The sequence below is a fragment of the Botryllus schlosseri genome, chromosome 13, assembly GCF_051294905.1.
Source record: "Botryllus schlosseri isolate E-star chromosome 13, Bs_hap1, whole genome shotgun sequence".
NCBI lineage: Eukaryota > Metazoa > Chordata > Ascidiacea > Stolidobranchia > Styelidae > Botryllus > Botryllus schlosseri.
Window position 1 is genome coordinate 18,566,427 of NC_137248.1, and position 21,807 is coordinate 18,588,233.

Sequence of the window (21,807 nt, forward strand, 5' to 3'; positions counted from 1 at the left end):
TACCGCAATGTGATTACTGCCCTATGAATATCGAAGTGGAAATTCAGGAGGGTAAACGGTGGGAGTAAATGGTGCCCGTTGCATCAATCAGTATCAAAAAGTAGCTCTCGGGTGCAAAAAGGTTGGTGACCCCTGATCTAGGGACATGCTGTTTTATGAGTTCCTGCTAACGCTTTGACGTTCTTCCCATTATCCACAATCACAGTGGCACTTATATTCGTACACTATATTACTTTATGGAAGTGCAAGATGCACGTCTTTACGTGTTGTAGAGAGCATTTCCGTTGTCTTGAAAATCACGTTGGTCTTCACTGTTTCGTAACACTTACTGACCGCAGAAATCAATTGCTTTTCAAAGCGGGGGGCAATATGACAAATGCAAGGTTATTATCTGTATCACGACAGGAAATGCCTTCCCCGGAGAAGTTTCAACCACTTGGGACAGATTAGGAAAATTCGTCACTGATTCAGGTTTACCATAAATTGATATGAGTTTGCACACAGTTATTTTGATTGCAAATGTGCATTCTGTGTTCCATGTTCCATGACGTACCACAGGAAGTATAAAGTACAAGCGTGAAAAACGGTTGAATTTGAAGTAACACCGGTCAAGAATACTAACCGCTTGAGTGTGAGTTACTGAGCTTACTTCAGTAGTGTCTAGGCTACTCCAAGCAAGAATATATAAGTGCTTAATTGCAAACACGAATCCACCCAGCGACCGACTATGACTACATGTTGCATACCCGGGCCGTAAATACCCTGCATTTTTTCACACCAAATTCATGTCATGAATGACCTAAGGTTTCATATTGATTCCCAGACAATCGAGTTGTAGCAAAACTAAGTAACTCTGTCACGTCCCAATTTAAATTCATAGCAATCACAGCACGCGTTTATAAACGTTATATCTGTCACCCAATTACAGATTGTTTACCACACCGATAATGGTAGGGCGTAATAAATGAGTTACCGTTGATTCAAAACCAATCGGAAGACTTCTAACAATGTATGGTAAAGTTCCAATCACAGTAAAAGATGGAGTAGGATCTAAATGTTGAGAATCCTGGACTTTACAGTCCAATATCTCAGAAACAGATTTCAAGCAGACATATCTGGGGAAATCCAGACGCACGGCAGCCATGCTTCCCTGTATTGCGAGGTTTTCATATTATATAATACGACTCAGGAGGATGACGTTATATATCATATATAACTACAACCTGATTGTCAACACAGTACTGCGTTAATTTTGCGGTTTCTGAAGTATTGATGGTTCATAGTGTACTTTTTGATGTCGAATCCAAAACTGTTACCCTATATTTCGACTCTGATATTATATTTTTGTAGAATTTATAACGGCTGTCATTCCAAAAAACTCGAATTCAAATAAAATCACCATCTTGAAAAATTGAAAACAATATTGACCAAAGCTAGCATAACACTGGTCTACAAATTTCAACTTTTGTCAGGTTTGGGTTTTGACAACTGATTTTGGCTAATTTTGGGGCGCTGAATTCAAAAATGGGCTCAAATTTTCTCTATCACATCACGTTTTTGATATATTGTCGCGATGTCTGCTTTTCTCTTTGATCAATCAAGGTATCGTGAAATCCAAGATTTCGACTCGCGCGATGACGTTTACATGGTATTCGTGAGAGATGTTTGTCGCCGGCGCGGCAGCAACATAAATTCGAGGATTTTGAAAAGGGGGACACGATCCCTTGACCAATGATACTCACTGTTTTGACCTCTAGATGATATGTTTATGCTGCCACGAAAATAATTATCTGGCCGCTATGATAATTTACTAACAAGTTGCTGCAATATTGCTAAATTTATTGCGAAATGAAAATTTTGTCTAAGAGCCATTTCTTATACCCAAAAGAGCCATATATGGCTCACGAGCCATAGGTTCTCGACCACTGGTGGAATATATGCTGCATCCTTCAGCTTCCAGTTGTATGTTTCAGACAGTCAATCGTGCAATTTTGATGGGCGGTAAAACCGATTTGATATCTTAGTCCTCGTGGTCCCGTCGTTACATGCAATATGGTGCAATGTATGCACAATATCAGGTCGGGACTGGATAAGTGTCCGTAAATTGATCTCGCGGAAACTGTACGCACGTATAATCGCTACTGTGGCGAAAGTATCCCTTCATTTCAAGTGAGCAATGTAAGCAAAGTTTTGAAAACATAGCGTGAGCGTGCTTCCGTTTGGCGATATAAACGCAACATGGAAATGAGTATCTAGTTTCGAGTACGTTTCCTAACACCAAGACATAACTATAGCGAAATCAAACGCCTATTACTGTATTACATGTTCAGAGGTGGTCAGTAACGATGTGCTTCTACTTATTCGAAGTAGGCCTACTCATGTGGTTTTCCTCTACTTCTGGTACCAACTCATGTATATATCTGATTTTCACTACACTTCTACTTCTACTTCGTAATATGTTGTTATCTACTTACTTACTTTTCGCTATTTTCAGTTTATCTAGTAGAAGTAATGTAACCCTCCAAATAGAGAGAGAAACTGGGGAATTCTCGGGCTGTTTTCACGGAGTTCTAACTTTCAGTTTAAAAAAAATTTAAGTCCAATCCAGAATTTCCGTCGCGATTCACACAAAGTAGATATGGAGTTATAAATATGCTTTTACGAAAGGGAATATTATTTAGGTAGCCAGTTGCGTGGTTCCATTCGCACCTCATTGTCGCCACATATTTCATCACAGTAAATATGGCCCATCATAACGTTTGAAGCTATCGTTTCGCAATCCAGCATTTACCCATCATATCGAAATCTAGCAGCAGGGTTTCGACTGTTTTGAGCGTTCGACATGTTTTAGCAGACCACCGTTAAAATTTTCTCGACAAAAGACATGAGATCCCTTTCCGCTTTTCTGAAGTAGTATTGGTATTTCTAATTAGTTTCAGTTCTTTTGTCTGGAGAACATACATGTTGAAGTTTAACAGAAAGTGTAGCATCACCCTCGATTTTCCGAAGATACAATTTCACTATATGGCATTTTTACGTTACGCCACATTTTTTATCATCGTATATGAATCGCGTAAAATGTTAGCATCGTATCCCTACAACTTTTCCGGATTGCTCTTCGACTAAACCAGTGGTTCCCAACCTTTTTCGACTCATCGCCCCCTTTTCAAACTCTGCACCGATCATCGCCCCCCAAATATTGGGAACACAAAAATAGGCATTGACTGAAATCACCGGTGAGTTGACTAAGAAAAAAGGTCAACCTTTCGGCTCGACCTCGAAATTACACTTTTCCAGCTAAATTTTGGTGAGTTGACTAACAAAATAGGTGATTTCTCCGACTCGATTCCTAAAGGACCGTTTCAGCACTTCGTCAGCCCCCCCCCCCAATACGTTGGTCTTGACCCCCTCCATAGGGCGATAAAGCAAACTTCCGCACCCCTCAGACCCAACTCCCCCGATACCTCTTTACCGCAACTTCTCGGCACAAATTGTTGGACTCTTTAGTTGCTGGGCTAAATTCGCGCAAAGCGCGAAAAATTTCTACTATTTATGATTGAATCGGTCAATATGATCGAGAATTGCATAAATATTGGTGTCAATTTTTTATCCTCTCTCTGCTCATGTATTCAGATTTACCGGTAAAGCTGAGTAAGGTGTCTTGGAAAATGAATGGTCCGTAAATAATAATTGAACATATTCGGGCGGACCCGTGGGTATAATGACTTCGTTACGTAATAACATTTCGTGGCCTGTCAGCTATGCCAAAAGATATTCAAATCGCCCATCAGTACTAAACTAAAAGACGCACACGATTTCAAATTGGTATTTCTGTGCTGGCAATTAATTGTTATCTGCGAGATGGCATTGTTTGTGGGGTTCTGATTGGACAGGACTGGAACATTTGGCGCCAGTCATTTAGGTTCCTATGGTCAATTAAATATATATGTATGTATCGTATATATATCGAAGTCGGTCAGCATAAGGCAGTCCTTTTCCGCCAAGATTTTCTCGTTCTGGCACACTTCTCGGAGTCGCATGTTACATGGGCTGAAACTTCATATGTCTTGGTGCGTCATGGAGTGATAGTGACTGACGCCGAGATGCTCATTTCTATGCCTCGTGCGTATTATTTCTTGAAGGAAGGGAATCCAATGAGCAAGAAATATGTGACCACGAAATGGCGCGCAGTGCGACGCCAATATAGCCATTTCAACGCGCTATCGCCCCCCTATCGCCCCCTTCGTCCGTTTTCGCCCCCCTATCGCCCCCTTGGCTATTTTCGCCCCCCTGGACCGACAAATCGCCCCCTGGGGGGCGATATCGCCCACGTTGGGAACCACTGGACTAAACTAAAGGCCGTAATATGGGCGAGGGAACAGGCCATGGCATTTTCTAAAACGGGATGTTTGAGTAAACAAAACATTAGTATCTCATTTCGATAGCAAAACTATCATTTTCATCTCATGATGCGATCGAGTGCTCATGCTGTCGGAAATTTATACTTTATGGGATGCATCAATGTGCAATTGAGCATTGTGCATGAAGCTCTCAACACCTTCCGCATAGCTCAATTTGCAGCTTTTGAAGTCCATGTGAACGAATTATGACCGTTTTCAAAACTACTCGCCTACTTGAGTAGATATAAAGCCAGCAAATCCTACTTCTACTCCAAGTAGTTTTAGGTTGCTTTCAAAATTTCTACATCTACTTGTACTTGAGTCGATTTTTGCGTCGGTACTTCTACTTCTGCTTGAGGGCTTTCATGACTACTTTGCCACCGCTGTATTTCATTATAGAGGTCCAAACTTTGGTTAATGATAGTATAAATGATTCTTTGGTCATATCACTGTTCAGTGTTCAGTGCCAGATTTCAAGGATGGTGACTAGAAAAGTAACGACCAGCAATGAGACTGTGATGCTGAGGCTTGGTCGAATATGACCACATCATTCCAAGGTCAGCAACATGTAGTGAGACGGAGAAGGATTCTTTTAGTATTTTCGATTGAGATAAGAAATATATCGCGGGATATATATGACCATCACCACCTTCCTACATATCACCCTCCTAGAGTGGTCGTCATAATATTTCATGTAAATAAGCAAAAATCATAATAGCGAGACCTTCTAGAGATGATAATTTTAGTGTGATAACTGCGAAAGGAAATGCGAGAGTTTGCCAAGTGCACAGAATTACGCAGCACCACGCAAATGCCTATATTTATCGTGTACGTGATCCACATACCATTGATCTCAAGGTATTCTGGAGGACTTCTAACGTCCACAATATTGCACGAAATAGCGCAAAATTGCGAGTCAATCAAAATAGCGAGCGGTTTCCCCATGTTTGCTGGTCATACGCGACTTAATCAATAAAGACAACCATTTTTGAGCTATGGTATTTCCTTTCCATTTCATCAGCAATATAGTTTGTATTCTGTAATAACTGAAACCACGCGTGGATGTATGCCTAAAATAACTTTGATAAACAGACTACGTTCGAGCTGAGTAGGACTCACCAGAGTAGGATCAATTACAATTACAACTACTTAATTGCATGTTTCAATTACGTTACAAATACAATTAATCCATGCTCAAAATAGCAAATTACAATTACAATTATACTGTTAAACAAAAATACTGTTAATTGATTAATCATAACTACAACTTCGGTAGAGAGGTGCTCTTTAACAGCCGTAGCGACGTAGTTAGCAACAATCAAAAGCTATTCCTGTTTCATTCATAATAGGCTACGCACTGGCGTAGCAGCATGTGCTGCCGCCCCTGGCTCTCGCTCAAAATGCCGCCCCCCTAAGTAGATCGCAGCTAATATCAATATAGAATCATGACAAGAAATAGCGAACGAATGTATTGTGCAAATAGAGAATCAATAGCCGTCTCAAAACTTAACTTTTCGGGCTTTGCCGATGCAAAATCAGCGATAATATCCTCAATTTCAAGATTTTGAACGTAGACTCTTTCTATAGACCAGTGGTTCTCAACCGGGGGTCCGCGGGACCCTGGTGGTCCACGAAGCATTTTCAGGGGGTCTGCGATGCCTCTGGTCATTGTAAAGTCATTGGTAACCTAATTTACATTTTTTTAATTAGGAAAAGCATGGGGCAGTTTTCGCTTCGCTTCATAATTACTAAAACTTTGGGACTCACGTCATTAAAATGGTCGTCTGAGATGAAATATCCGACTGTGCAAACTCATTTTATTGTCAACTTGCCAATAGCATGCTGATGCAAACATATATTGCTGCTTATAAATGTTTTGTTAAGAGAGAGAGAATCTTTATTCGTATACATTACATATCAACATAACACTACAAAAATGTCACAGTGAAATGCGACATGCAAGGTAGACGGGAGGCTCGATATGACAAAGTCTTCAGAGCCGAGCCACCCGGGACAGGAGCAATTTTCACAGTCGATAACTAATGAAAAAAAAAAAATTGAAATAAACTAACGAACGAAAGGGAAAATAAGACACAGTATCGTGGACCAATTTGAAATACAACGCAAATACAATTTAGCGGTAATTAGAGATAAGAGATTGAAAACATTGTTTTTTAAAAGCACAAGAGTCTAAATTGCGGAGATTAGGTGGCAGCTTATTCCAAACATTGACACCAATAAAACTGATGGAATTTTGCACTAGACTGGTAGAGTGGTGTTGCACAGACAGAGACAAGTTAGAAGAAAATCTGGTATGATGTTGGTGGATATCTGAAGGTATCTTGAACAGATTATCAAAATATAGTGGCAGTTCACCCCGATGATAGCTATGCATGAATTTCATTACCTCAAATTTGAAAATGTCTTCCACTTTCAATATTCTAACGCTACGATACATGCTATTACAATTCTCATATCTAGATTTCCGACAGAGAATTCGTATGGCTCGATTTTGCAAGACTTGCAATTTCTGCAGATGTTTTTTCGCAGCAGGTCCCCAAACTAGGATCCCATAAATGAGATAGCAGTGAATTAAGGCATAGTAGACTGATCTGAGAGTTTGATGAGGAATTAAATTTTTAAGGCGATAGAGAGCCCCGACACCACGCGAGATTTTAGTTTTTATATTGTTGATATGTTAAGGTTTCTGAACAATTAAATGTAGGAGATAGCAATTTGGATTTGCAGTTGTCAGTCGCAGCAAATTTGTAAACATTCGTTTGAAATAGAAGTTCCTGAACTTTTTCCTGATCTGTCCCAATGAAGGAATTGAAACCGCGCCGCCACGAAATCCATTTTCTTCTGTGATATAACCACTAAATGCCTTCAAGATGAGATGCTAGATAGAAATGACTATAGGCTGCGTGGACATGATATGTTCATTACAAACACACACCAAAAGCTATCGTCGGAAGCGATACGCGTTAATGTTACATTCGCCACCAATATATCTTCGTGGAAATGGACTTTCGGCACTCGTTCATATCCAATCAAAGACGAGAATTTTCAAGACAATAAATACAGGTGGAAAATTCGTTTCGAAATATTAAAAGTCTACCCAATTTCGACGTAGAGTGTGATGTTATTTTGAATAAAATTCATTTTCTGACTGTTTATTACTAACCTAAAATCAATGTCTGCTCTGCACGAGACAGTTGACGGTTGCACGAGAATTCAGTTAATTTTGAACGAAAACTTGAGGGGGTCCACGGGGGTCTGTGGCGGTCCAAAGGTGGTCCGCGAAGACAAAAACATTGAGAATCACTGCTATCGATAGAGCTGATAGCCTATCATCATTCATGGTAGAACGTAAATAAGACTTAATCAGTTTGAGCTTTGAAAAGCTCCTCGCACAGCTCTCAATTGAAACACCAATGGTCAGAGGAAGTTCCATACACGAGTACAAATATGGTGTCGAATGAAGTAGCTTTGCATTAACTAACTAACCAACCAACCAACCATTGTTAAGAACACGCGGCCTTGACGGCTATTTCGGAATGGTTCCATTGTCATGTTAACATATTAATTCGTCTTTTTGGAATTAGCGTGACACTAGCTTTCGTTGAAGACCTGTTTGATTAAATTTTAGCTCACGGGACGCCAGCTACAGGACTACCAATTACGTTGCTTTAGCCGGCTGTGTACACTGTGTTAGCCTCATTTTGCCGCCCCCTTGGAGCCTGCCGCGCCTGGTGCAGAGCCAGAACCGCCAAATAGCTGCTACGCCACTGCCCCTACGTAGAATACCCTTTGATTAAAAAAGAAACTCGAACGTTTTCGAACTATTCCTAATCATGAGTACTGAAAAATACAAACACACAAACATTTTTAAGCGACTGTTAACAACCAAAAGTTTGAGCGACTCGCAACGACTAACAACGAATAGGCCACACGGCAGGCAATGAATTGTAATCAAACGAATACACAAAGCTGCGTAAGGCAAATCAAATGTAATTGGTAAGGCGGCAGCGATAACGATAATACCGATAACGTGTGTAAAATTAAAGTAAATCCAAAAGGAAAGAAGCTCTTGATAACCACAAATTACAAAATTTTGGTTCGCATTTACATTTACGTATTAGGGTTAGGAGTGGTAGATATCAGTGTTGGTGGTGGGTTGAGGTTAGGGTATCCCAAGATTAGGGCTGTGGGTGAGGGGATATTGGGGTTGAACGTGAAGTAGGGTTACGGGTGACAGATATAAGGATTAGGGTGCGGGAATCGATACTCCCAACCCTAATTTTCGGATACCCGTACCCTAATACCACGCCACCCTATTTTGGGATACCCTTATTCACCTACTACCCTAATATCCCGCACCCAGAACCCTAATCTTTCGATAACCTGACTACAACCCTTACCCGCAGCCCTATTATCCCAACCCACGTGACCCTAATATCTCGCATCCATAACACCAATCCCAACGCGAAAAAAAATATTTATTTGACCGTTTATACATTTTGACATGTTCATGGGAAACTGGCATTGCTGTCACGGTGAACACTGGTTGGTTGTTGATTGTAAAACTAAGAAGCGCAAATTATATTTTGCTGTATGCTTGCCAGGTCTCAATAACAATGTACTGTAATTGAAATTGTAATTAGGCAAACTTTTTATCAAATTACAATTACACAAAATTAAAATGCTTCAATTGCAATTATAATTGCATGAAACATGTAATAAAATACATTCAGCTCAATTACAAATTACAATTGATCCAACTCCAATACTCATGACTGAAAAACCACGTTAACTGGTACCGGACAGCATTCGCACCTTCCTGCGAACGGAATTTGATGATCCCGAAACCGTTGATACATATATATTACATCGTTATACAAACTCGAAAACACATGAAAGTATCTGCTATACCACAAATCCTATGTCGATGCATCTTTGCCTTTCATACTCCATAGTTGTCGAACGCAGTTTTCACTTGCGATATAGAGGTTCGAGGCCTGGTATCACATGGGACGGAATTAGCAACAGTGTCAATTGTACCGTTTGGAAGCAGATTCATACAAAAAGAGTATGAACTGCATAATGTCAGAAGGCTTTTCAATTGATATCCATATTGAGGTAGCTATTCATCGCCGAGAACGTGTAATGCATGCATACTGTACAGGCAATTATATTTGCTACATATATATTCGTGTCATTCAAAATGATAGATCCATACCGATAATATTCATTCTTTTCAACACTGCGATGGATCTTATCAAAATTAAGACATCAAGATGAGTTTTCAATTGTTCATCGCAAAGGCCGATGTGAGAGGTCACTATCGTATTTGCTTCAGATCTTGAAAGAAAAGACAGATTAATCAGATTATATCTTGTACTTGAAATCATTCACCGAAGCAGTTATTACTGGAGGTCTGGTGGTCGAGTGAAGTCAGCTAAGAGAAAGAGATACGGTATTCTTTTTCGCCTGCACCATCGAGATGCTTTGACGACGGAGCACACCCATTTTTCTCCTCCATGCTATCCGTGATTGCCGATCGGGAACACATATACTATTCACCTGATTTCCCGGAACATGTGCAACACGTCCCATTTCATGTTTCCCCATGAAATAATCGATTTCTTTCATGTGTAACACTAACATGAATCCCTTTTTTTCTTTTAATTTATTCTCTCGTATTAAGTGCACGCCTACTTATTCAGCATTTCTTTCTATGACGCGTTTTAGGTTTTGTCCAACTGAATACCCCGTGCATCCAATCCCTGAAAGTTCAACACAACTTTTTCGTGAGCACAAGAACGACCACCCCGCGCTATTTTCAATCCCCCATTTGCAATAGTTTCCCCGGAATTGGCCCTTCACAAAGCACAACATCGGGATTAGGAGACTGAAGAAGTTCGAGACCCTCAGCCTGCAGGTCCACCGCATTCATGCTGATGACAGTTTTCCGGCCTCGCGTCTTTGTCGTTTTCGTTTTACTAAGGTGGACGAATTTCCGCTTCATCCTTTCGATCCCTTCCTTCAGTAGGGCTTTTGCGTTTGATTCGGTCGTCACATGATACAGTATTCCGTCACCTCTATACTCTTTATACGGGGGAGGTGACCCTTTTGTATGACCATGTGCGGCGGCCAAACCACGATGGACAGCTACGGCTCTGTCGCACCTTTCCATGACAGACTTGACATCCGTGATACTTATTCTCTTCCCCAATTTCTGCGTTAATATTTCGGAGATACTTTCCCAAGGGTGGTACCCGTCAACCGACTGGTTGCAATGTTCATGACGACAATGAAACATCAACATTCGCTGTATCCTCTCCTCTAGCTGCCCTTTCAAAGGATGCGGGAGTTCCTTTTTTCTTGGTATCGTGGCCCAAACATGCGGATCGTCATCCCCCGCGGCCATTTCCATCCAATAAGATCGGGACAACCCATCTGACGTAAATACTTGTAACGTACTTAAATGGATTACCTCCTTTATTTGGAATCCGGAAAGATGATTGAGCCACCTTTGAATTAGAGGTTTTGGGCTCGGGTTTTTAGCTGTATCCGCCATTCTTTTGAGGAGCCCAAACACGCCCGTGTTATCAGTAATTATAGTAAAGGGTAAGGCGCGCAACATCGACTGCCACTTTTCCACCGAATCTTTTAGGGCTTTCAGTTCTTTTGTGCACGGATCATAAGCTCTCGCAGCTGGAGTTACCCACTTCTGACTATAGTAGGCGATCGGGTACACATTTTTGAAAGGGGGTTTACCTCCAATTTCCGTCTGAAAAATTATGGAGCCAAACCCTACATCTGAAGCATCGGTTTCCACAAAAATAGGAAGTACTGGATCCAAATGATATAATACACGGGTACTGTCGAGGGCGGCTTGCGCAACCTTGTAGTCACGCAGCAATTCTTCGTTCCATAGCACTGGCGTCATTCTTCCCTGAGTTGCCGGAACTTTCCCCGTTAGCGCATCAAATTTGGCTAGCTTCAGGCTTAACTCAGGGATATGCTCAGAGATGTAGCGGAGAGCCCCAATCCATCCCCGCAATTCATATATGTTCCGGGGTGGCGAGAGTTCTCGGAGGGCCCTTATCCTTTCGGGTTGTACTTCTATTTCTTTGCCCGTCAGTGTCGCACCCAGTAAATTTACCTTCCGCTTTCCGATATAGCATTTATTGATGCTGACCGTCAATTTCATTTTTGCCAGTTGCTCAAAAACCAGTCGTAGGAGCAGTAAATGATCGTCTATCGTCTTTGTACTCAGGAAAATATCGTCTATGTAGGCCTCCATAGGCGTCGCATTCTCCTCATCCGACCGGTCATTTTGCTTCATGTGTTTGCGATACTTCTCCGTGACGGGTTTCACCAAGCATTCTTGCATGTTAGAGGTCCAAAGGGCAACCGCTGTCTTTAGCCCCATAACCATCTTACGCCATCTTACGTGCATTCCTTTAATGGCTATGCCTACATATTGTTTGGATCTTTCTGTGATATCCATGTGAAAGTAGGCTTTTTTCAAATCTAAGAGGGAAAGCACTCCTCTACCTTGGGCGAGTTGCTTTACATCCGGTACTAAGGGCGGAGGTACTTCTATTGACTTAATGGCCGCATTAAGGGGCTGGAGGTTTTGTACCACCCTCCATGCTTGCTTCCATCCGCCTTCCTGTTTTTGCCTCTCATTCATTTTTTGTGGAACAACAAAAATAGCTAGTTTCCACTCGGCGAACCCTTGCTCAATTATTCCCAAATCCAAGAAGTTGTCTACTGCCTCTTTTAAGGCCTTCGCCTGGCCCTCCCCCTTCAGATTATAAGGACCAGAAACGAAGGGTTTGGTGGAGGGGTCCTTGAGTTCGATATCACACTTATACTTCATGGCTTGAGGAGCTCGCAAGTGGCCACGCAGATCTTCTAGTTCCCTAGCGAAAGGTTCATAGACGCTTTTCCAGATTTCGTCGGCGATCAAGGTATTTTCTGGCGTAGTCAAGTCAGGGGGCTTATACGGCAATTTCGCTAGTTCGACTGATTGTGTGCACAGTAGCTCAAGTTCAGTTTTCACCTCGGGGTTGGTGCCCTCTTGTAGTACGTACGTGGTTACCGGACTGTTCATCCTTTTGTTTGGCTTATGCGGTAATCTGAGTTCTGGTGTTGGCGGAGAGAGAGCGAGGTCCTTTTCCGTCAGCGGGACTTCCCAACCTATTCGTGTTAACCTCTGATCTCGGCGCGTGCCCACGCCTAACGTCACGCCGCCGAAATTTTGATCCGACGGGGGCCCTTGTTCTGGAGAGACTTGCATCCTAAAATCCCCAGACTCCTCTTTAGTCACTTCTGGGCTATTATCCAGAAAGTGAGTAGTAGCTGCTTTGGAATTAATATTGAGCGAAGCAGGCGTAACGGCGGCTGCCGTGAGGTCATTCCACATCGGCGCCTCACGTTCATCTGCACACACAGTTTCGCCTACATCCTCGTGGTCTCCGTGATTACTTTGACCACAGTTCGCGTCAGCGGGGCTTCCACGCTCGGCACGAAATCGAGTGGTGTCAGCAGGCCTTCCTTGCTCGGCACCTAAAGAGTCTCTTTCATTTATTGTAACGCCAGCGGTATTCACCGTCCCAACGTTTGCGTCAGTGGCCCTTGCCACCTCGACGCTCTTTGCTACATCATTGGAGTATTTCTCAATTGCTTGCACTCCATTTGCGTCAGCGGGACTTCCTCGCTCGGCGCGATGTCGGTGGGTGTCAGCAGGCCTTCCGTGCTCGGCACCTAAAGAGTCTCTTTTTTTTGTTTTAACGTCAGTGGGTTTTACCGACTCAACGTTTGCGTCAGCGGCCCTTGCCGTCTCGACGCTCCCTTGTTCTGCAGCTTTCACCAACCCATCCTTGGTCACAGCTTTGCAAGGACTGTTCCCAATTCTGGTTCCATTTCTTTCGTCGCATAATTTCATACTATGTACTGTTGCCAATGACAATTCTTCATTAGCAGTGGATGGAGTTTTAAATTCAGTGTCTATACTTGGTAACTGTTGTACTTTGTCAATCCATTTCAACCCCACTATATTAAGAGGAACTCCTTTGCCAGTTGCAAATGGAACTTGCAACCCGTCAAGAGGTACTATTACCAGAGAGTCGACTCGGGACGAGCCTCCTATTCCGCGCAATTTCATATCAAGGGGCTGTCGTTCAGCCCAGCTTCTCGGATATTTATGTTTTACTACGCTTTTCATAATCAAATTGGGGATACTGCCAGTATCGGCTAGGAATTTAGTGTCTGTGTTTGTATCCACTAGGTATAAAAGTTGTCCACCGAATAATTCCATGAAATCCGGCTGTAGGGGGTTGTCCGGTGAATCAAGGAATGTAAATAAAGGTAACGAGGCATTATGTACAGTTTTAACGTGTTGGGGTAATATTGTCTCTGGGAGCTGATTTACCGGATCAATCAGCGCCCCCAACCGTTTTTTGATAAGCGTAAGCCTTGTTCTAATTCCTCCTCGGTCCAGTAAGAGGCGGCGTATTGGCGCGGCTCTCGACCGTATGAAGGCGCAATCCAATTTACTTGACCGTCATTTAGAATTGGATTCGCGGGTGGCCCCCTGGGACCCCATTGGCCCCTATCGTGCCAGTGGGTTCTATCTCTGTTTTTAGGTCTACTATCATAGTAGGCCTCACATAGATTCGTTCTTTCTGCCAACGGGGGAGAGCCATGGGATATGAGATACCGATCAAGGTCTGAAATCGTCAATAATCCATGGCTAGTAAGGAACGGACGCCAGTTGCGTTCAGCGGACTCCTTAAGGCGCGGTGGCACCGGTCGGACCCTCTTACGGATTATCCACCCCAATTCGCTATCTCTAGAAAGTACCTCATTGTTTAGCCAAAGGACAAACTTGGCAATGCAATTACGGGATTGGTGTCCGGGAGCCTTGCAATAATAACATACCGAAAGAGCCTGGCCCTGCGACGGATTCAAATACAAGCCTAAGGGGGCAAAGATATTAGCATTTCCAAGGAAATTGTACCTCTCACCTTGGCTATCCGCGATGTGACGAGCCTCCTGACTGTTGGACGGAGTGATTTGCGAGTTATCCGGCCCAACTCCAGAATCTTGTGTTCCTTCCACTCGCGGGCTTACTTGGCTCGAAGTTCCTGGTTGTTGACTGGATTGTGCTGGTCCTGAAATAGGTCCGAGCCGGAAATGGGGCTCGGCAGAACCGCCTTGTACATTCTGAGGTCGTTCCAGTCGTTTTCTAGTCGTTTGTACTCGCCTGCTAGGTCCGCTACCACTTGCGACGTTAATCAGGGGCCGGTTTAATCTTGTGTTGCGAATAGGATTCCGGCGCGGTTGTGGAACCTGCCCCGTATTCACAAGCGGTCGCAAGGGGACCATTCTAGGAGGTGGAGGAGGCGTTGCGTCGAATTCTGGAGGAGGATGTGATGATGGGGAGTTAGGCTGTGGAGAGACTCCCCGTTGTCCATCTACGTTAGAGTGGGTTGGATAACTGTGTACCACAGGCCCGGCGGGTTGTACATTGTAGATATGTACGGGTGGCATAGGTGACTCGTTCTGTTTCGTCCGTCTAGCTCTCGGAACCGTCGGGTTCGATTCCCGGTCATCTTGGAACTCCGAGTTCCAGAACAGTTGAAGTTCTTCCGCGACTTTACGCCAGGTGTTTTCTTCCCACCCCCGAATAATCAACCTGAGTGCTTCCGGCAGCTGCTGTCTCAAATTGCGGAAGAGGCGCAGTCCGTCCGGATTATCCAGAACTAGATCGTCCATGTCTATTTCTAGTTGTTTCAGGGCGCTGTTTAGTAGAGGAAGGGGTTCATCTTCCCAATGATAATTTCTTCGGAAATCGTTGATAATTCTTTCATTGTTCACAATTCCTTGCGGGTTGGAAAGTGATAGCGACCTCATAACGGATTCCCAGCTGGCGTTTCCCGAGTTTGTGTTGAAGAAGTTTCCAAGTTGGTCAGCTTGCTCGTAACGCCCAGCATTCTTCAATTTCTTCTGCATTGCATTCATCAATATTATATCGGCATCAGTGTTACCCTCCCCGTGGTGAATTCGTCTCATCGTGTTCTCCATCCATTTAAGGAGAGGCATGTCCCCCGGATCCATCATTAACTGTATCATTTCCTTCTCGGATTGAAATCTAGCAGGTGTAGTTAGCGTGGGGTTTACTATTACCTCCATCTGTCGTGACCGCGGATGACTTGGGCGACCATCCTCACTGTCATCTGGAGTAGATGCGAAACGCGGCCTACCAGGATATTCCGAGCCATTCGGCTGATAGAAAGCATCGTAATACCCAGGTCCACGTAGGATTTCTCCGGAAGCGCCGCTACCTCCATGGAGAGGTTTCTGAGTAGCTTCCCGGAGGGTGTCTCGGGTGGATTCCATTTGTCGTTCTAGATTTCGCAGTCGAGACGTCGTCGCCCTTTCAGAATCTTCTGACGGAGCCTCAGAGTCTCCTTGATCCTCCCTTTTCCCATAGAAAGTGACGTGTTTGGCGTCATTCGATGAGTATCTTGCCCGACTACTACGTGGCTCTACATCATCCAACTTGTTGCTGCCCCGCTGCTGATTCTTTGCATCTCGGGGTCCAGACACCAGTTCTCGGAATGTGGGGAGGTGTTCGCTGCCCAATTCGGAGTCCGTCTCACTTTCCATTCTCAATGGTTCACCTGCTGTTACCCCCGTAGGTGTCCAATATGTCATGGGCGTGTTAGCAGCACCTTTGGCCTTCGTCGCCGGATGTATGTTCTCTCTTGTCTTGAAGTTCGGAGCCAACAGAGAACGGGCAACCGGTGTCGGTCGAGACGGGGCTCCAGTCTTCACGTCTGGGTGCGTAGGGTAGACTGCAGTTACTGTATGACAATCCAACCCCTTTTTCACGGTGAAGGTGGGCATAGGCTGACACTCCCTAACCACCTGGGTAGCCGGAGGATCATAGGCCGGAGGAGGCGCTGAGGGTACGACGGCCAGGGCGGGAGGAGGATGCGGTTTCTCTCCTACCGCCTGCATATGGGCTTTACCCAGCTCGAACTCAGTCTGCAAGATCTCATTTAATACGTCAGTGGAAACTTTTCCACTAACCTTGGAAGTGGCGTCGCATACCGCCTTCAGATCGGCTTGAGCACGGCGGACTTCCTTCTTAGCCTTTTCAAGACCCTTAACGGCCTCAGGCAAGGTCGTTTTGACTTCTTTTAGGACTCTTGTTTGATCGGCCACATCTTTAGCAAGTTTCCGCTCTTGTTCTCGCACATCCTCGTGGCGTTTTTGGGTTGATTTAAGCAGTCTGATGCCCTGCTGTAGTTCTGTCGACGCTTCCGTTGATTTTTTCTTTTTGAACAGCTTCATGATTCTGCGCATGGCAATAACAATAAATTGGATTTATAGGCTCGTAGTTGAGTTGTCGACAGCCTGATTTCCGCTGGAAACGGTCGGGTCGTCCAAAATAGATCGCTGTGTGGATGCGATCGAAGAGTTGTGGACGTTAATTTCAGACTCTAGGACTTTAGAGAACGAGTCTTCGGTGGCGATAAATCGACGTCCTTCAGATGCGTTTTGTGAGCCAGTCAGAACAGGGAAAGCTGTTGTAAGTCCGTTGTTAGGTCTTCCGTTTCCACTTGGAACTGTAGTTGGAGAAACCCCCGGTACTAAATGTAGATATATTGATGACAACGTGACGAACAAGGATATTACAGACGCAATCAGGGCCACGACCAATACCGTTTTAACGATGGTCGTCTTTGAACACATTGATAGGTCCACGTGCAGCACTGGAAGTAATAATCCCAGTGGTGCCTCCAGTACGTTTAGAGTGCAGCTCCAATAACGCTTGTTACTGCGAGAGTCTACACTTGGTTCGATTTTACTTCACAGTGTTGGTTTTCCTTATCTGTGTTGATGTTGTGACCTTGTAGCATCCACAAATGGTGATCGAAGCAGTTGTAAGGGTAGCAGCAGCTAGATCCAATCAGGCAATGACCTCCAGGTCCAGAACTTAAAACTACACTGGTATAACTAGTAAGCTAAACCTTAATACAACCAAATACTCCAATTATAACCATGCAAAGAGGAATGAGGTTTCTATGGGTAAAACCTGATAAAATTGGTAAACATGCTTCAATTATATTACAAGTTTTATCTAAACCTATTCATCAACTTGCACGATTAATAAACATTTTCAATACTCCAAGGTTTGTTTACGCATATAATTCATGCGACGGCCTGTCCTGCCGAAAAGCAGCTCCAAGGTTGGTTTACACATATAATTCATGTGACGGCCTATCCTGCCGAAAAATTCATTCATGAAATATTGTGTCATTACACAACACTCAATTACAATAGTATTTTGATCACAATCTACTATATCTCTGGGTTCGATTGTACTGGTGTTTTAAGCTTTTTATTCATTCGTATGTACCGTGTCTCACAGACCATAGATCTGATTTACCACGAATCCTAAACTTCTATCCCGTTAGGGTGAAGGGTCCCGACACTAACATACGGCGTGGTCGGTTATAACGCCTTACTGTACGAGACGCTACAACATAGATCATTATAAACACTCATTGTAACAGGTTTGACTTTGTCGAGAACAGTGTGACGTTAGTGTAGGTAGGGGTATTTATTTTAGTAACTTAGGACACTGAACAACGTGTCAAGGACCAGTAATTTCCTGATTTAATGTCGTTTACACATACACCCTATTTATCCCTACTGGACCCAGCTAATTGCATATATGGTAGTTAGTCACAAGTCTCACTTAGTCAAACCCTGCTATCGTCATGCACTATTAATAATAGTTTACATCAATACGGTTAACACAAAACAAACAAATGTATACTTAATCATGTATCACTCGATTAAACGGCGACCCAAATATGTGTGTGAACAACAATACACATACCAGTACATAACGCAATGATTCAATACGTAGTAATATGACCTCACCCCAGTCAACTACAAATGCAATTTTGCAGCGACAACTTACCATTCACATAATAAATATCCATTAACTCTAAACTATGTTCAGGGCATGAAAATGTTAGCGCCATTTAAAGCAACCTGATAGTAACTATCAAGAACATAGTGACTATAGTATTTGAACATAATAAAGCGAATTAGCTTCACTGCACAGTACTATACTTTGATATCAGTCCACTAGACAGAAATACGTTTGTCTTGCCTGCACCGTCAAGCTCCATACACTTTGATCTTTTGCGATATTTTCCCATTGTAGAATATGCAGCGCTCAGCATCGGGCGAACATTCTTGACACAGGCCCAGATGTCCACAGGGGATCAGGGTAACTTCACTCCTATTATTCTTGCATTGTTTGCAAAGTATGGTTTCTTGTATAACCATCAGATTCTCAGCAATTTCTTCAACATATGCTATTTCTAATATTGATGGCGTCCCCATTCTGTTTCTAGCATAAACAGAGTTGCCCAGTCTACTCTTTGACTGTTGCGCAGTTTGTGTATTTGAATCGACTGGCACTATATCGAGTAGTATCAAAGGGTCTTTTACGACATCGTTCACAGTGAAATGAATATTTCATCGTCTGCTGGTGGCTCTTTTCTGTGTGACTTCTGCTAAATCTCATCTTGTCCAACTGCATCCTCTCAGCATCTTCCTCTGACAATCTGGTTCGAGCGACGCGTATTTGCGTTCCAGTTCGGCGATTGCAAGGTGAAATATAGGTGCCGTTTTGTCCGGGAGAACCGCGATATCGTGGAGTGGTGATTCCATCTTCTTGTATAACTCGTTGTCCTCTCGGTACATTAGTGCTTGACGGAGCCGGCTTTCGACAAATTCGTGCGGAATGAATTAATATGTCCGTCATCGCTTTATACGATAGCTTAACTACACGGGTGTGTAGAATATCTTGATATCGTATTTGATCTGTCTTATCATTTCGAAAATGAGAATGACACTTGTACTTCATGACGCAATTTATGCCTACGTCTATAGCACAAAATTTAACTCGGTAAAATGACATTGTCCCAAATCTTATACAGATATCGATATAACAAACGGTTGACACACCCGCTTCGTAAAACGCATGTGCCGACAGGGCGGACCTATGACTAACGTGGTTATTGATCATCGACACATCTGTTTCGGAAAACAAATGTGTGGATGGGGCCAATTTATTTGCCATTTTCAAGTTCATGTTATTTGAAGTACACTTTCCTATGTGTTCTAGGGTCTTTTCTAACCTAATTACCATACTATTTTATTCCGATTATATATACATCACTATTACTACACATATAGGCTATCATATATATCTATTTATTCAGGTTATATATTATTTCTTCATTAAACATAGTTTAATTAAACCAGATAGGGATGCCAATTCATTGAGTGTATCCTAAGACTTTATCAGTCAGCCCTATCGATTTAGTTTTCAAGGCTTCTCTGAAAAATCTATCATTTCCAGTCCTGTGCCTATTAATTTAGTCTTCCAGGCTTCTCTGGATAATCTAGCATTTCCAGTCCTGTGCCTATCACTCGTGGGTAAGTTATACTTTTGTTTCCAATAGCGGAGTCTTAAATTAGCCTCGCCGGCCAATATGCCCCCTAAGTACTCTGATAACGTGTGTGTCGTCATTTAGAACTTTAATGATTTCAGTCCTTGATCTAGGAACTTTTCTTTTTGGGGTATCCAGACTGAGTGCTCTGTTTCAGGTTCTTCGCAGCGTAATCCTAGACACATGTTACTACTCCTAACTACTTAGTAATTTTTATATATTAACCTTAAATTTTACAAAAATAGTTTTCAAATCACATGTTCCATGAAACAGTACTTGTACGTCAGAAGCGGGATCCGCTTTCAGGCTCCAAACCCATGTCTAAATCCGACCTCGACTTCGTGCTTGGATTCAACCTTGTATTTAATCTATTCACTTGATAGACAGCATGTCGTACCCCCCACAAGGGCATTTTTTATTTTGTTATTTTATATTCAGGTTTTTTTTTTTTAATCATTTTAAAGTTTTTTTTTTCTTTTCATTTTTAAACACGACCTTTACTCATTTTATTAATTTTTTCTTTGATTTTCGTCTATTTATTTTTTATACTCTTATTTACACGTGACAAATCCACTTTGCCACAAAGTTTTATTTATATTTTATCATTTTTTTTGTGGGTAAGAATATATATATATTGTAACACTTATTATCTATATACATTGACAATACATCTGTCCCTCCTTCCTCCCTATCGTGGTTGATAATGCACCGGCGACTCACTTAACCATTGATATCGAAAAAGCGAGATTTCAGCATAATCTACTTATATACACGACCACCACATTACCAGACCCACAGCGATCTCATGTAGGCTACTATACTTCAATCCAAAATTGTTCACCGGAATGCTTCAATGTCAACGGCCCTCCTCCTCAAGGGTAAGAGTCAACCGGGATGGAATCTACTTCCAAAGTGTAGGGAGGTGCATTAGGGTGGGAACAACCTGAGACTTACCCAAACTGTACCCATATATACATAATTACAATTACACTCTACTTCAGGCTGAGTGCTGACCCTAACGGTAAGAATACATTTGAAGAGGGATTCTATAGATATTCATGCAAATGTAATAATAAAAGATATATGTATATATACATTTTTAAAACATTAATATAAATTATGGGATCGCGCCTGGAGTTGGTTCCGCATTCCGACACCAGGCGCTACCCCCGAGCAGCGCAAACGGTAATACCGATTCTATGCTTAGATAAGAAAATCAATGCAATAATATGAAATGCTTCATTAACATACCAATATAGCAAATAATATGAACAAGTATTTGAATAAGTCAGAACAAGAAAAAACATGAAAGAAAGAAAATGTAAATAATATTAGTAAAACTTTTAATAAGTAATAAGGGGTGATTGTTCACGGGATAGGTGGTCGTTAGAGCTGTTACTCCACTATTGCACGTTATTCTACTTCTTTCGACGATATTCAAGAACGGGATTGTTGTCTGCCACAGGCATACCGAGTTTACCAACTTTTGCGATACTTAAGTGAAATTTTACCACGATGCACGCCAAGTGTCGCATTTACAACAACCTCTATAGGACTAATACATTACATAGCCGGTCACAAAACAATTGATAACGAAACAAAACATGTTCTATTTTATGTAATATCCGTATTACATATACAGTGGAAAACTGCTCAGCCTTACGTCCAAGTAGATGGAAACAACTTCGCTCCTAGGATGTTAGCTAGGAGTCTCTTGACGTATTAAATTGCGAATCGATAATATTTTCTTCTGGATAATAGCGAGTGCTCGGAATATATGAATGCAGCAATCATTAATAATCCGTGACAAAATAAATACAGGAATACAGTTTCTCTAATTTAAGCTA

General features: G+C 42.5%; 1 protein-coding gene across 2 annotated transcripts in view; it reads right to left on the minus strand.

The window, feature by feature from the left end:
* Positions 1-21,012, minus strand: part of LOC145453457 (NACHT, LRR and PYD domains-containing protein 1 homolog) — a 54,118-nt gene extending 33,106 nt beyond the window's left edge. For both annotated transcript variants that reach the window (XM_080331442.1, XM_080331443.1), the window contains exon 1: positions 17,456-21,012. The gene's annotated coding sequence lies outside the window, so the exon portion shown is untranslated. The remainder of the gene's footprint in view (positions 1-17,455) is intronic.
* Between the last annotated feature and the right edge of the window lie 795 nt (positions 21,013-21,807).